Source organism: Haliotis rubra, unplaced genomic scaffold (genome assembly GCF_003918875.1).
Source record: "Haliotis rubra isolate DU_JTF1 unplaced genomic scaffold, ASM391887v1 Scf453, whole genome shotgun sequence".
Lineage (NCBI taxonomy): Eukaryota > Metazoa > Mollusca > Gastropoda > Lepetellida > Haliotidae > Haliotis > Haliotis rubra.
Genome location: NW_025767139.1, coordinates 766172 through 779709, shown reverse-complemented (window position 1 = coordinate 779709; position 13538 = coordinate 766172). Strand labels below are relative to the sequence as shown.

Sequence of the window (13538 nt, the reverse complement as noted above, 5' to 3'; positions counted from 1 at the left end):
ATATTTATGTACAAACGATCCCTGAATCAGTGGAAGGGTCCTCGCAAAAATCCTGTGTACCCTTGTCAGCAAAGCCGCCATTTTGTAAGAAATCGGTCAGCGGTAGTGATGTCATCGTCGTCATTGTTCTACATATTAGGCAATTTCTTTGAGGTGAAAGTCGGTCGAACAAGAGTAAACACAATCGCCATATCCTTCCGATTACACTGTCAGTATTATGATGTATATTTTGCGGATAGTTCGGATGCTTTTCATGAAACTGACTTCAGTATCTACATTTAGCCTTGTTCAATATCATATCATACGCATATGGGGGTTTCTGGTGTTTTATTCTTTGAAAGTTTTTGATTGTTTGAATCATATTTACATAAGAAATTGACATATTTATTGCAATACACCATATTCTAAACCTTTACACAAGTGTTAGAAGATCAAACGTAGCCATAACTGCATCTACTTTAGTTCCTATGATGTACAATATTCAATTTATTTGGACTAATATTGCAATTTCATATGAACAGGTTAATGAACGGTGATATAATTCAACCTTATATGCAAAACTGATAATATTAATGACAATGATTTATATATGGTATGAAATATATATGCACACATATTTAAAGGAATTGTCTTGTTCATTGCATAATTTTGTGTCGCTTTATAGACAAAGAATGATGCATATAGATCGGCAAGGTCTTGGCGTTTGTTGAAAGCGTTTTATGATTCTCTATCATTGTTTTCGATAATATATTCAATTCATATTCGATTAAATAATATTGTGATGACAGGATATCAAACTCTAACTACTTATAGGAAAATTGTTGAAACATATATATACCATCTCATGTGTTATTTCGGACAAATCTTACATCCATATTCTAATATATAGTTCCATGTATAAAAAGCTATCCTTATGCATCTTTCATTGCATACATATGAAGAGAAATAGCTTCATAATCATAAACAAACAAAATTCTTATCCCAAACAAAATATTCGGGTGTTGGGAAATATTATTTTTATTTACGTTAAATTGATACCAAACAGGTGCGCGTGTTTTTCACAATAAGATACGCTGTCAAACTGTCTAATTGTTGATATATTCAGGACACTATTTAAATGGAAAAATTTTATGTTTTGTCTAAAGAGTGTTAAATTCTGACATAGAAGTCTAGACCTTTGATACAATTAATGGAAATTAAGTGAGATATATACTAATCAGCATACCAATGTCGTCTTTTTCTGACGTCGCAAAATGCATAAAACAAGCGATGACGTCAACTAAAATGTTGTATTATTTTCAGCAATTTCGTTACATTTGAAGATATGGCTAGTACTCTGTTAATAACGATGCAAAATTAGTCAAATTACATCTACACAAACAGGAGAATATGGGAATCTAAGAACTAACTTATATAGCGGATAGGGCCATTCAAATCGCTATTACGTGCTTTCACATGTAATACGTTGTCATCTTTTCTTATAAATTGTGAAACAACCAAAGCGCATCCGTTCACATTGGGGAACTTTGAATTGGAATAGTGTCGTTCACCATGAACATAAAATAACGAAAATATAGCGTCCGTATCCACAACAAATTCTCTCCAAGTGATCAGAGTTACATTGACCTAGTGTTACGCATAACGGAGTTATGACCCCTTATCATTATACCTGTATGACCTCTCTGTCGTCGTTTGACGTCACAGAAGAAAATACATTTTTGACATTTATTGCGAGTCATTCTTAATGTTGAGCGTATAACGTTATGCACAAGCACATAAACCCAATTCATATACACTTATGTCGCTCAGATATCAGGCTGTATTTTCTTAAGCTCACACTTTCCGTAAAGATGCCCCATTAAAAATTAAGAGCACAGTGCTTTTATCGATCGCCGATAAAAAGCGGAGAAATTTACTGCTTTTTAACGCATAACGAAAATTTGGACAACATTTAGCAAGGTCTATTTCTCAAACCGCCCAGGTAGTTGCACTTATATTTCTACCAACGGATAGGAAATTTAATATTCTACATTTCTGTGTAATTTTATAGCCTTACGTAGATCCAAGACCACGCCAGAGCAATTCTCGCACAACGTTCACTTTTCAAAGCGTATGAAAATGTGCGCCTGAAAAAAAACTCGGCAGCCAGGGGGTTAACTCCCTTTTCTCTAAAATTAATAACTTTCTCAGACTTACTACCACTGAAAAATTTAACCTTCTTTTTAGAAATAATGATCCAAATACTATAGAAATTATTTGCTACCACATGTACAACTATAAACAAATATAGAAGATCTGATTGTGCTAGGCCATTATTATTATTATACACATCTGTATTATTATATGTTTTGTTGCTCATCATATATATGTGATTCATTATATATCTTGTTTATGTAGTTTATAGAATATTGTCACTGTTTCTGTATAGAACGTTTGCACAATAATTATATTTGATTGATTGATTGATTTGAGAGAAATTAAAAAAGTTTAATCCATAAAAATATCTTGGACAACAAATTGTTGGTTTCTATCAACATTATATACATTCAGAGACTAAGATGTCAGTCTACAGTTGTCTGGTAAACACTATCATGGCTGGTCACATCAATCTGACCAGAGCAGGCAAGCAGTATATTTACTTGACCAACCTAGAAGGTGAAAGGTCATGACCTTCTGACCTGAAGACATATCCTTTCCAGAATAAAGAGCTGATCAGAGGTACATTAAACTGGCACAGGCTGTGTGTAGGTAGCCAATACCACTGTAGATGGCTGATGTTTGGAGTGGGTCAGTGTTATGCACTGATAATTATTTGGCTTTGTTTCCAGTATCTATAAGTGGATGTTATACTTGTGATGAAGCTGTTATTTATGGACAACGCTGACAGTTTTTAAGAACAGCACCATACAAGTGAGTGAGTGAGTTTTACGCCACACTCAGTAATATTCCAGCTATATGGTGGCAGTCTGTAAATAATCGAGTCTGGACCAGACAATCCAGTGATCAACAACATGAGGATATGATGACAATTAGGATATGATGACATGTGTCAACCAAGTCAGCGAGCTTGACCACCTGACCCCGTTAGTCGCCTCTTATGACAAGCATGGGTTACCGAATATCAATATTCTAACCAGGATCTTCACCGGGTAGCGTCATTCAACATAGGTTGGGGTTGAAGAAGACTAACACTTAGTCTCCGAATGTATATAATTTTGATAAGATAAGATAAGATATTTATTGCATAGCATTCCATGAAGAAACAGTGGCAATATTCTATAAGCTACAAATATTTACACAGTAGGTACAAGAAATATAGATACATTTCACACATATGATGTACATTATAACAATTTTTCGAAATCATGTGGTAAAATGACATGGAAATAATATATGAGGAGACTATGGTAAGATATAGAATTCATTTAAAGTTGTAAAGATGGTGACATATTTTGGAAATTAATTCAGGACTTCTGTTCTTGAAAATTATTAGGAATTGTTCTTTTTTTTGAGAGTGTAGTAAATTCTTAACTTAAATTTAGTAACTTATAAACACATTTAAGTTGAAAAGGATCCCCAGTGAGATCGGAGATTCAGAACCAGTGTGAAAATCTTCACTTGCTTCGTTTTGGGTTTAAGTATTGCAGGGAGGGCTAGGCAGTAAAAATGATGTGGTTCAGGGACTGTGCGACAAACTAACACAAATTTCATGAATCAGTTATCAAAAATATTTTGTTTATGACTGACTGACTGACTGAGTTTGGTTTTACACCGCTTTTAGCAATATTCCAGCAACATCACGACGGGGGACACCAGAAATGGGCTTCACACAATGTACCCATGTGGGGATTCGAACCCGGGTCTTCGGCATGACGAGCCAACGCTTTAACCACTAGGCTACCCCACTGCCCCTTTTGTTTATGAAAATACACATGTTATATCTGATAATTTAACAGAACCATGATGTATCTAGACCTGCACACACGCAGATATTTGGCCCCAACAATGCAAGAAATATCCCAATTTCGCACTATTGTCATGTTGTTGCTTTTGAGAAGGTAACTTGCATCTCACGGAGAACCTGATGAATACAGAGGGATTCATAGTTTGTTTCATATTATTATTGGTGGTCCGATTAATTGAAATAATCGAAGATTAGTCGCAGTGGCCAAACGACAAAGCAATTGATCACATTTTCTCATAATCGAACACAAACAATTTTGGAACCGCTGTAATAGAGTTTGAAATACTTGATGATGGAACATATCTAGGACGTTGTCAGGGCCCGAAAACGTGTTTATTTCTAAGAAAACTCACTTCACTTTCTGAAAAGTCATGACTGAATATTTCTTGAAGAATCTGGGAAGTTTATGTTACACTGGAACTGAATCATTTTACACTGGATGTGAAATCTGCAAATGTAATTTGTGCAGTTTCTAAAAACAACAACAGAGAACCAAGTGTTTTTTCTTTATACTTATCTGCAACTACAACCTGAATAGGAAAATCTAAAAAATGATGCTAACCAATTTTTTTTCGATGATTGGTCGTTGGTATTGAACCAATCATCAATTGTGAGATTTCAACCAATTCCCAACACTACATATTATTGCATTGTATTTTAGAATTCACTGCTACAATACCTCCAAAACTAATTTGCACTGAAAAAATATTCAAATTCAAAGATCAATTCTAACCTGGATCTTCACGAGTAGTATTCAGACAGAGCACAAAGTGTCTGAAGAGATGTAGTAGACCTTAGGTGTCTGTTGGGGTTAGCATCTTTTAGAGGTATCACTGTCCTCATCTTCTGCGTGGTATGGGGTAGGGTACAATGTTTCCGCTGGTGCTTGTTACAGCTGGTCATCGTGACCGGCTAGCATTTCAAATAGCGGTCATTTGGTAATTTTACAAGTCAAGTGATCTCGCTTTTCAGTGTACGCGAGACCTTGCACCCTAACAACCGATTAGAAATGTAGAAGGTATCGCAATGCGTTAATGCCGCTATTTTTAGCCAGGGTTTTTCCAAAACTGCTATTTTCTATTTGACAACACCTCCATCGTGAAAACATAATCTTTTTTGGAGGTAATCAGAAAATTGATTTTTAAATTTGCCGGATACAATGACCGTCAGCCTTTGAAATTAACCGGACGTTCTAACTTTGTACTGGTCAAAGTCCGGTATATACCGGATAACGGAAACACTGGGGGTGGTCTAGTGGTAAAAGTGTTTGCTTGCCATGTCAAAGACTTGGGTACGATTCCCGACAATGGTACACTGTGAAAAGTCTATTTCTGGTTTGCACACTGAGACAAATTAAGGTTGAAGCTACTTACTTCCTTTACTGTCATCCGTACATCAGAAGTACTTTCTGGCAATATTTAATGAAATTGAGGCTGGTCACATAACTCCTAAGAGAAATCATACCATGGGGAACATATACAGGGAAAGCCCTTGAAAGTGTGCACCCAAAAAAACAGACGGGCAAAATGGGTCAAAGTATCAAAAAAAAGAAGACCGAATTATGTGCACACATTTACATTGGCTGAAGTGTGTGCAGAACGTTTCTCCATGTTCCAATTAAATTGAATACATGACACGTTTTTATGGATAACAACTTCTTTTTATTCTTTATACAACATTTCAGAGCTAATTCTTGCTGACAATTCACCTGACGAAGGAGCAAGAATTATCTCTGAAATGTTGTAAGGAGAATAAAGAGAAGTTGTTATCCATAAAAACGTGTCATGTATTTATGTTCTTCCAACTTCTACCAGTAAATGCCTTTCAAGAACTTCCAATTAAATTATTGAGATGCTTATAGGGTATGTTACCCCTGAAGGTCCGGGTTAGAATGTGCCTTCAGTAACCCATGCTTGTCGTAAGAGGCGACTAACGGGATTGGATGGTCAGGCTCGCTGACTTGGTTGACACATGTCATCGGTTCCCAATTGCGCAGATCGATGCTCATGCTGTTGATCACAGGATTGTCAGGTCCAGACTTGATTACTTACAGACTGCTGCCATATAGCTGGAATATTGCTGAGTGCAGCGTAAAACTAGACTCACTCACGCTTAGGGTATGTACCACATCCTTAAAACTAGTAATTTGTCGTATTTCATGGGATTCATCAAGGTAAATATTTTTTATCATGGTTATCATGCCTGCATGTACTAAGGATATACATCCAGCATGTTTTTGGCGGGTGCTTTGGTAGCCTTGTGGTTAAAGCGTTCACTCGTCACATCAAAGACCCAGGTTCGATTCCCCACATGGGCACAATGTGTTAAGCCCATTTCTGGTGTCCCCCGCCGTGATATTGCTGGAATATTGCTAAAAGCGGCGTAAAACTAAACTCAGTCAGTCAGTCAGTGGTAGCCTTGTGGTTAAAGCGTTCACTCGTCACATCAAAGACCCAGGTTCGATTCCCCAAATGGGTACAATGTGTGAAGCTGGAATATTGCTAAAAGCAGCTTAAAATGTCACTCACTCACACCCAGGTTTTTATGGGATTTCACTGGTCTCTGAACTGGAGTCTGATCAGGGTTTGTAGGTATTTGAAAGCCTGAAACTTGGACATTTTGTCCCATAAAGCCATAATTTTGTTTCAGGCTTGAAAATGGCCTAATTGCCAGTGATTTGCCCTAAAAAGGTCCTATATTTAGCAAAAATTGTCAAGTTATGATTATCAAGAAACTAATACAAAATAAAAACACCTTGCAGTGTGTGTTAATTAATTTCCCAGTGCAGCGATGTAGATAAGAGTTATTTCCCAATGATGGTCAATCCCATATTTGACCAACCTTGTGTGTATTTACCTACTTATGTGTTAAAGTTGTTGATTGGGCCTTGGAAAACCAGTAATAAGGACTTAAATTTGATGGCTGGTAATCTGTATAATCAGTTTCAATCAACATTTGTGTTTGCTGATTACGGAATGCAACATACCCATCAAAAGTTTAGACTCACTTAAAGCACTCACTATATGTTATGTATATATATATGGTTACATCAAAGATGAATTTCTCCACTAACTTAGGGGAACCATCTGCAAACCTTATGCAGATGAATTGAACGAGGATCATGCATCAATTTTCTTAAAAGTATGTGCAAATATCGTGCATGTGAACAGCTGTGTTTTGGTGGAAAGTTTTGTTAAGAATTTGCCAATTTTCACTGAGTTTCATGATTTATTGAACTCACGAAAATAATGTTTTCAATGTTGCGAATTTGTCTTACAACTAGCTATACCACATGATTTTTTCATATTACAGATAACTGATTATAAATAACATTGTCTGATAGATGGCATTCTACTGATTTCAGATCACTTTTCCTTTTGATAATGGGACCATAAATAAATATTTTAGAGGCAAATAAAGTGTCAAAATTCGGGGTCCAGGTTTAGATCGATCTTGTACATGTAATACATGAAACTCGCGGACCGCCGTTTTCGCCCAAAATATCTTAATTCTCCCACAACATTGCTGTTTTTTTGGTGTATTTAAACAAGATTTGGTACATGGGTTAATTGGATACCCCTGATTTCATTTTTGGCATCAGAATTCACATCAATCTAATGGATTAAGAGTTATTCCAAAGATTCAAACAAAAAATTGAATGAATAGTGAGTGCCCGAGTAATATGGACCATGACTCCATGGGAAGTACACTGTCTTTAACCCAGGAATTCATACAAAGATCACTCCTAAATATCATTACATAAACAACAAACACACTCATACTTTTCAAACATTTTTATTCTTGATGTACACATTAAACATGGCCAATGTAAACTTGACAGATAGCAATATCACAGTCAAAACATACGAATATTTAAATCAATTGTTTTGACTGACATAAGTAGAAATTTCATTGTCCACACAAAAATCAAATGCATCGCACAGAATTGTTTGTCTCAGCTTGAATACAATAAAGGAATAACAATGTTCACAATATTGTCTGTTAGAAAGTTACTTTCTTCACTGGACTTGACACTTCCTCACATGATTATACAGCTCAATACCTGCAATGTCACAAAATAAAGAAATATAAAATATATTTTAGATTTTTTGCATGATTATATTTTGTTACTGTTTTGTTTTTACTTTCTAGATGTTCAGTTGCAATAAGTATTACTTGTATTCATGGAATTTCAGTTTACCTGTGTTTCACCAGCTGAAAAATCAGCTGAATGTTATGAACTTTTCAGAACTTACACTGACAAATGTACTTTCAAAATGAACCAATAAATAAATAATTTCTGTGCACAGGAATGTACTAAATGCAGATAAAACCATCGCCCCTACATTTGGGGTCCCTTCAAATATTGATTTCTTTTTAAAGATATTAATGTTACGTACAGTAACATCTAAAAATTGAAATAAACTTACTGTGGGTATGTTGATAAAGTTCAATGTGAATGTCAGTGTGTGTAAGTGATGTCCATTGTTTTAGGTTTATTTTACAGGCAATCTAAAAACCACACCAAATTACCGGAAATTCGAAATAACATTGATCATTGATGCTTGGGGAATAGACAATAAAACCCAACCGTTACTTAGAATAAACATAATGGTGTGTCGCCTGTAGATCGTTAGTGTTGTTACACTTCGATTGACATTACCCCGCGACCCTACAAGCAGACGTTATCAAAACAATCTAACCATGTCAGTGCACAAGTCAAATTTGCAATTAAAGATCACAAGACAAGATTATCTACCATTTCAGTCCTAATTTGTTTATGCTAGGCACTGTATTATATGCAGGGATTAAGATTACCGTGCGTATTTGTCTCGTACACAAAGCCGGAAATAGCAATCAGCTGTGCACACCTCCCCAGCGATCTACCGGTGATTCAGTTAAAACATACCCAATAATACAACGGGACAAATTCTGATGCAGTGATCTGAGGAATATAGTATCTAAAACCATTATTTTACCAACAGAAATAATTGTGCCATTTAATTACAGGTTCTTTTGCATAATTGTAAAATATTTATAATCATAACTAAGGCTATGCGGCAGCAGTTTGGTGTTATGCCGGATAGTTTTTACGCATGGAACATGTCCTGACCTGTCACCGATGACGTTTCGCGCGATCTCGCTATTTCAACTTCAAAAACAGTTTGTTGACATGTTAGCGTCCAGCTACAAACAGTTTGTTGACATGTTAGCGTCCAGCTACAATAAATATGACTTTTAGCGAAGCATTATATATATGTATCCATTTTCTGTCAACTACACTATCTACCGGTATATATCATGCTGTTTACAGACCGAACCGAAATCAGCACAATCTGAAATGTCGATCGAGCCTAGGGTAAATACTGCGTAGGAACTGTTTCTCGAAATGAAATATTACGTGTAAATTACGCTGCTACATTGACACCACCCCATGCCGTAGACCAATTAGTATAAATTAATCACATTTACTTTAATGGGTGCAATTTGCACATATCAGACACCGTTTTTATGATGATACCTTATCTGAGCTTTTTAGAACAGTTTCACAAACACTTGATTCTAGCACATTTAAAAGAAATAAAAGTATTGCACAAAATATAGTTTTTTATCTCAACCGTTGGTTTTTACTCTTCAGTGTGATATTAGACTGAAACACAATGCATCTCTTGCTGTGAATAGCTGGGAAATTGCTGATACGGCGTAAAGCAATATTCATTCAGTAATTCTTTTTGTGTACATGCATCTGTTAGGTCTCTACATCTGCTAGATATTGAAAGAATAGACTAACGTTTAGTATCTGAATATATATAATTTTCATTGTAACAAATAAAACCATTTATATTGAAAAGGACCCCCGAGATTCAGCCTGAACCTGTTTAAATCTAGACTTGCTTCAGTTAATGCTTCAGCATTGTAGGGAGGGCTAGCCAGTAGGGAAGATAATATGGTTCAGGGACTGTGAGACAGACTATTGAAAGAACAATCAAGGGAGATATTGAATTGACAACCCAGCTAGATATTGAACGGACAATCCAGGAAGGTGTTGAAAGAACAATCAAGGGATATATTAAAAGAACAATCCAGGAAAATATTGAATGAATAATCCAAGGAGATTTTGAATGAATAATCCAGGGAGATATGGGATAAACAATCCACCTAGATATTGAACGGACAATCCAGGAAGGTGTTGAAAGAAAAATCAAGGGACACTTTAAACGGACAATCCAGGGAGGTGTGGAAATAACAATCAAGGGATATATTAAAAGAACAATCCAGGAAAATATTGAATGAATAATCCAGAGAGATATTGAATGAATAATCCAAGGAGATATTGAATGAACAATCCAGGAAGGTGTTGAAAGAAAAATCCAGGGAGATATTGAACGGACAATCCAGGGAGGTGTTGAAATAACAATCCAGGGATATATTAAAAGAACAATCCAGGAAAATATTGAATGAATAATCCTGAGAGATATTGAATGAATAATCCAAGGAGATATTGAATGAACAATCCAGGAAGGTGTTGAAAGAACAATCCAGGGAGATACTGAAAGAACAATCCAGGAAGATATTGAATGAATAATCCAGGGAGATATTGAATGTAAACCCAAGGAGATATTGGATAAACAATGCAGGGAGATATTGAATGAATAATCCAGGGAGATATTGAATGTAAACCCAAGGAGATATTGGATAAACAATCTAGGGAGATATTGAATGAATAATCCAGGGAGGGATATTGAATGTAAACCCAAGGAGATATTGGATAAACAATCCAGGGAGATATTGGATAAATAATCCAGGGAGATATTGGATAAACAATCCAGGGAGATATAGAATGAATAATCCAGGGAGATATTGAATGAATAATTCAGGGAGATACTGAATGAATAATCCAAGGAGATACTGAAAGAACAATCCAGGGAGATATTGAATGAATAATCCAGGGAGATATTGAATGTAAACCCAAGGAGATATTGGATAAACAATGCAGGGAGATATTGAATGAATAATCCAGGGAGATACTGAATGAATAATCCAGGGAGATATTGAATGAATAATCCAGGGAGATACTGAATGAATAATCCAGGGAGATATTGAATGAATAATCCAGGGAGATACTGAATGAATAATCCAGGGAGATACTGAATGAATAATCCAGGGAGATACTGAATGAATAATCCAGGGAGATATTGAATGAATAATCCAGGGAGATACTGAATGAATAATCCAACGAGATATTGAATGAATAATCCAGGGAGATACTGAATGAATAATCCAGGGAGATACTGAATGAATAATCCAGAATGAATAATCCAGGGAGATACTGAATGAATAATCCAGGGAGATACTGAATGAATAATCCAGGGAGATATTAAATAAACAAACCTTCGAGATATTGAAAGAACAATCCAACGAAATATTGAAAGAACAATCCAACGAGATATTGAAAGGACAATCCAGGGACACATTGAATAAACAATCAAGGAAATATTGAAGATCAATCCTTGTAGATACATGAAAAATAATATTTGTATTTGTCAGAGAAATAACGCTGATAGATAGATAATAGAGGAACACGCTATAGACAGATAAGCCAGCTTGTTACTTCATTCATCATGCAGGCTGTATTACTTACACACACTAGAGATATATGAAACAAGAATGAGTGAAAATCCCGAACAAAAAGCCATACGTATTCCCCAATCTATCAGACGTCTGCTTTCGATGTCAGGAAGAAGATGCTAATCTGTTTTGTGTAGAGACTCGGGACACTGGCAGTGGCAAGCCTCTACTTACAGTGGGTATATATCACATGGTTGCCGCTCCACAAGCAGAGACCAGTGTTTGCATTACACCCCTGCTAACAAGTTGGAAGTCTTTGAAACAACTGCACATCTCTTGATCATGGCCCCCAAGTTAACCCTCCCAGATGTTTTGCATTAAACACCCTAAGTGTTTTTGTCTTAGATTGTCCAGGCATTCCAGTCGAAGGAGTGCGAAGGGCTCCTCCTCTCTATCCCTCCATCCCCTTGCCTGTGTTCCTAGCTGATTTCGGGACCAGCCTTCGTTTTTCTTCGTTTTATGTGTGTGCCGTCTTTGACCTGCGACCCCCAAGGTCAGAGATCTTGACCTTGAGATAATAAGCTGGCTGTAAAGTTACGGCAGCATCAGATCACTCTAACCAAACATACGAGACCTGTCAGAGAGTTCTTATCCGATCTGGTGTGAATTAGAAAATATCCGCGGTAACTATGGTAACAAGATATAAACGTTTAGTGGTTAGATCAGCGTTGGGAGAAAGATTGAGAAATTACCAAGCTGGTTGATTAGCACAGGGTGTTCTTGTAATTTGTGGCAGAGAAGGTGATAGGTGATACTGAGTAACCTCCCTTGGGTGTGATAGGATTGTTTTAGGGCCCGGAATTGTGATGGGAAAAAGTGGCGAAGTCTTAGCGAAGTCTTTCGTAATGATGCCGCTATCATGTCCTCTGCCCTCATATTGGCATCAATTACATTATTATAACAATTTCACACCCTCGGCATGGCACAGAGGGCAGTAATTACTAGACATATTTCACATGTGACAGGCATAAGTTCAGTTGTTGCACTTAGTGATGGTAACACAAAACACAAAAATTATGTCAAAAATTAAGTTTGACACTTGAAAAAACATTAACCACTATATTTAGCAGCAGGAGCTCCTTCAACAAGAGGTTAATCAGTAGAAGTAGATGTAATCGTTTGGTTGGGATGGGTTGGGATGTTGACGGTACAATGGCTGGTGATGTTGTCCTACATAACAAAAGACATATCTATATTTCTCGTATTTAAAAAGCAGACAGCATAAACATGTTTATCAATATTTGAAAACCATTTATCTGGTCGAAACGTTTCCTTATGAATGGTTCGATCTGACTTATATTATCCACCTCAGGCATTGTGGGTTTTGAGAAGGATCCTGAACATGTGCTCATTTAGACTTCTTAGACCCATGAAGATCAGGGTTAGAATTGATCTTCAGCAGGGATTTACGGGACGTGAATTTCTGTGTAATATAGCATATCAATTTACAATGGACGCAATGAAATTTATCAACACATCAACACCGGGATGTAAAAATTGTAAAAATGCCACTCAAGTAACAAGACGTTATCACTGCGTTTGCTGAGTATAGCTGAGGTATGGTATCATTTGTAATTTGATTACGGTAACAATTTAAGTCATGATCATGTTACACAATACATTAACAGTATTAATAATAATATTTAAGTGTCTTGGACCCCCATTTTGTAGTCCAGGACTCCTGAAAATTAAGAGTATGAGTCCAAGGAACCCTCAAATACAGGACTCATGGTATATCCCTGCTTCAGTAACCCGTGCTTGTCGTAAGAAGTGTTTAATGAGATCGGGCAGTCAGGCTCGCTGACTTGTTTGACACATTGCTATTGTGTAGATCGATGCTCATTCTGTTTGATCACTGGATTGCCTGGTCCAGACTCGATTATTTACCTATTGTGTTCAAACAATCGTCAAAATATGTAAAAAAAGTGTTGATAACATGATTATA

The 13538-nt window shown here is 36.4% G+C and overlaps 1 long non-coding RNA gene across 1 annotated transcript in view; it reads left to right on the top strand.

Annotated features, from left to right (window-relative positions):
- Positions 1-13538, top strand: part of LOC124289974 — a 162605-nt gene that overhangs the window by 76855 nt on the left and 72212 nt on the right. The gene's annotated exons all lie outside the window — the stretch shown is intronic.